This window comes from Uranotaenia lowii, chromosome 3 (genome assembly GCF_029784155.1).
Source record: "Uranotaenia lowii strain MFRU-FL chromosome 3, ASM2978415v1, whole genome shotgun sequence".
NCBI classification, from domain to species: Eukaryota; Metazoa; Arthropoda; class Insecta; order Diptera; family Culicidae; genus Uranotaenia; species Uranotaenia lowii.
In genome coordinates, this window is record NC_073693.1 from 91,820,954 (window position 1) to 91,825,466 (window position 4,513).

The following is a 4,513-nucleotide window of genomic DNA, read 5'->3' on the forward strand; positions in this document are numbered from 1 at the left end:
CAAAATTTGACAAATTTTCAAAAGCTTCATCTAAGAAAAACATGATAAAACTGGAAAAGGATCAATTTTTTTTGTAAAAATGACTATTTTGGTAGCGTCAGAAATCATCGGTTCATGTTTTTTTCGATGTAAAATAGCTTTTGACAGTCAAGTCTACAATTTACACGAATTCTGGATTAATTTAAAAATAAATTATCGTAAATGTTGAAAATTCGATGGTATACCAACAAGGAAAAGTTCAAAATTTTCGTTCGTTTTCGTGTATTTTGTACGGGAGAGTTGGGAATCATGGGTCACTTTTTTTCTTTGTTCCATAACTTTTTTATTATGAAAGATAAAATGAAAATAAAAAATCGTTTTCTACATTTTTAAGGTATCAAACGGCATTTTTTTTTTTAATTTTTAATAAGTTGTTTTCCCCAAGTTCTGGCTGTATTGAAAAAAGCAATATTTTTTGGATTGGGAATCGTGGGCCACTAAATCCAAATTGACCAAATAACATGCAAAGTTTATGAGTTGACTAAAAATTGTAATTTCATAATTTATTTGGTTATTTTAAAGCAATTTCAGATGATGAAATAAAAAAGAGAGTTGTATATGATTTTGTGCAGTGTTTGCATAATTTTTCACAATCACGCACAGATTTTTTTTTGAATAATCAACTATTTTGCCAGCTATCAATTTAATAATGATGTTTTTCAAGGAAACTGTGTTTAAATTTTTTTTTATCTTGCAGCATAAATATCTCAAAAAAACGATAATTTTAAAAATTGAAAAACGGTCGGATAGTACTTTTTACTGGCAAGAAAATTAAGTCAAAATTTTGTATGTCCGATAACTAGGAAAATAGCTACCAGCAAACGAAAGTGTCCCACATCTAAATGAACTAAGGTTTACATTTTTTTCTAGGGCATGACTATAGACTATAGTGAAATCCGTTTGCATTTGCCTCAGTGTACCTTACTGAAAATTCTTTATGAGGGAAAAAGTATTCCATCATCGTAGTAAGAAATTGGAAGAAATAAATCATTCGAAATAAATTTTGAAAACCAAACGAAATGGAACGATGAAAGGTAAAAACGGTTTAAGAAATTTTAAACAAAAAATGTTACACCTTTAACAAAACTTATGAGGATTACAAAAGGGAACCCTTTTTTAAAGAATTTATTCTGTGCTCTATAGTCTAGTAATGAACGTGAATAAATATAGCAGAATCCAGCAGGTTCAGGCTGGGTCGTTGGATTTTTTGTCACTCTCCAATATATCGATTTTTTTTTTGATTAAAAATGACTGACAAAAACGAACATGAATTTTTCCAAACTATCTATTCCATCCATTCATTGAGTGCAATTTCTGTTAAAACAGATTTTTGCCAAAATTTGTAAATTCAAATTTTAATTCAATTGGAGTTTATAATTTGTATTTATTTTTGTTTCCTTTAAGTTTAAGTTTAAGTTTATTAATATAAACAGACATACATATATTGGTCAAGTGGCCACCAATCCTCTGGTGCTAGAACGAAGACAGAGAATGAAAATCCACCATAAATCACCCTGCCGAATAAATATTCATGCATTCCACTTCCTGTTTGCTCAATGACACAAACAAGTAAACTGACCCTTGATCCTGTCAATGAAGAACTCGTATAGGGCCTTCCAAGTGTGGTCCCTACGCCTAGGTCGATATTCGGTAGAACAAATGGCACGTTCAAACAAAAGCACGCTGCAAGGTGGAAGTTACTGTTAATTACCTTCGTCGGCAAACTGGACCTCTTTCAGGCTCGGTTCGTTGAGTGTCACCCGAGCAAAGATTCCCGAGAACAATTGATCGATAGTTTCCTACATGCCTACCTGCATTCATGCCGGACCTTTTTTAATTTTGCGTTTCCAAAGAACTGGACTCAATGACTGACCCAAGCTTGAAATGTGCCGGACTTCCTCATCCTACGCCTATAAGCCATGTGACAGAGGGCAATGACAATGTAATTTTTTTAAATCCTGGTACTTTAGCTTAGGGAAATGCTGTTTTCGGAATAGTCTGGTGGACTTTCGCCCTTTGACAAAAAAGAAATGAAAGCGACACTTTACATGCATTATTGTCGGAAGCTTAGATTCGGTGAATCGGTGTTCTCGAAATAATTGAGAGGAAGCTATTAATTTCCCTTCTGCTGGGTTCAGGATTTGTGTGGAGAGGAAACATTCAAGAAAAGATTATATTGACTGCATATCCGGATTACGGTTTCATGATAAATGTTTGAAGAGATATAATGAAGCAAAATTGGAATTTCTTTAAGTTCATGGAAAACTACTCAAGCATAAAATGAAATATTAAATTCGTTCGGCTTTACACTTGAGACAATTCCAGAACGAACGTCAGGCTTAAAAATTGTTAACTTTTTTTTTTGCGATTGCGTTTCAGCTGTCGATGTGATAATTTATAATTTGTTCCCGGCTCGTGCAAAGGAATACATTTTAAAAATTCGTTCGTTCAACTTTGAAATTATTATAAGTTGAAAGTTAAAATATCTTAAAATCTTTTCTACGTTTAAAAACCTAAGTTGAGTTTCAAATTGAGAAAACTTGGTTTGTTTATGAAAATTCCAAACGTTAGTAAAAATGTAGGTTCATAATTTCAAAACCTTGAAATATCTATTTTTTTCCAAGGCTCACAAACAAACACCCTCTCTGATGAAATCAAAGCGTTTAGAAGTAGCAGATTGAATCATGTGAGAGTTCAACCTTTTTCCATAGTAAATGGATAGTTTTGGTGTATTTTGAGGAAAATTTTTGATAATAAAAAATTTGGGTCATTTTACAAGAGTAAGCCAGCCTGGGACAGAAAGCTATAAACCATGGGTGGCCAACATTTTCAACAGACGGGCCAAATTTCAGAAATGTGATTGGCTGGCGGGCCATTTTTTTTCCTTTTTCACGGGATGGCTGGCGGGCCAAGAAAAAACAAATTGTTCTGAAATATTCGAAGAAAATGAATAATAAAAGATTTTTAAAATGCTATGAAAAACATTTGCCTGGGTCACATCAAGTAAAGATAAAGCTTGCCAGATTACCCGATTTCATCCGTGTTATCCCAAATATTTAATACAAAATTTGGGAAAAGTCCGGTCCGGTTGGTTGCCCAAATTTCATTAAAAAGTGCTCGGATTTTGCACGGATTTTCTCACCTTTTTTGCCGAATCGAACAAAACACAATTTTTATTTTTATTATTTTTTATTTATGCGTCTAAAACGCGAATTTTTTGAGCAAGTTATATAAAAATAATCATGAAAGGTTTTGTGGAAGCTAAAATTCAATTTAAAATCTGTTCTGAAGTTTTACGGGATTTTTTTTCAATTTTTATTTTTTTAGTAGTTTTTGGGTATTTACCTAATTTGCCCAGATTTTTGGTAGACAATTTTGAAGTTAAAAGCCCGGATTATGCCAGGTTTTTAGATAGAATAGCCCGAATCTGTCTGGCCTGGATACGGACTGAAAAAAATCCTGGCAACCTTAGTATAGTTTCATCTTAATGAGTCATTTTTGTTACTAGCATATTTTTACAAATTTTGCTCCATTTTAAAAATAGTAGGAATTATGGCATTTCCATCTGGACCGCTTGCCGGTCCTATCTAGACCGAGACCTGCTCTCGGTTACGCTCGTTATTTATTATCTCTAAACTCTTGCAGTTTACCTCAATTGTCAGGATATCACATCCTCCCCTTGCACTACAAACTGCCTTATTGCTTCCTGGCATTTTTTTATAAACCGTACCTAGCAAATTGTTATAATTACTTCTTTTCTCTCAATACTTTTCATATCCGCCGTATCAATCCATCTATTTTCATAGTTATGTAGAACTTTTAAAGTTTTATAATTTCTGGGTTTTCCATCAAATCTTTTATTCTCGAGAATCATTATTATTGTTCATAAATCATCCTTTTTCAATATTGAATATTTATCATTCAATCGTTAGGTAATCATTTTTGCTTTCAGCCATTATTCCCATTTTTCAAATGTTATTTCCATTATCTTTCTACTTCCACTATCATTTCCTCTATCATCTTCCACTTTTCATAATCTTTTTTTGGCAAATTTATTCTTTATTTGAAATGGCTTTAACCTTTATTTCCATAATCTCTTTCGATTATCTTTTCCATTCCACTTTCTTTCTCTTAATATCATCTCCCTTGTTTCTTTTTTTTTTCCATTATTTTAATCTTTCCTCTCTCTTTTTCTCTTTTCTTCTTCTTTCCGTTCATCAGCTTTCTTACTTTCATTTCTTTTTTACCTTTCTCTTGCGCGTTGGGCTAAACCCGACTGCAAAATTAAACACTGCCTTGAGCGTAACTCGGACTAGTGTTTTTATTCCGATCATTTGCGCCTTGGGCCAAACCCGACTGCAAATCTCTACACTGTCTTGAGCTTAACTCGGACTAGTGCGTTCTCTTTATTTGCGTCTTGGGCTAAACCCGACTGCAAATAATACCACTGCCTTAGGCTTAACCTTGACGAGTG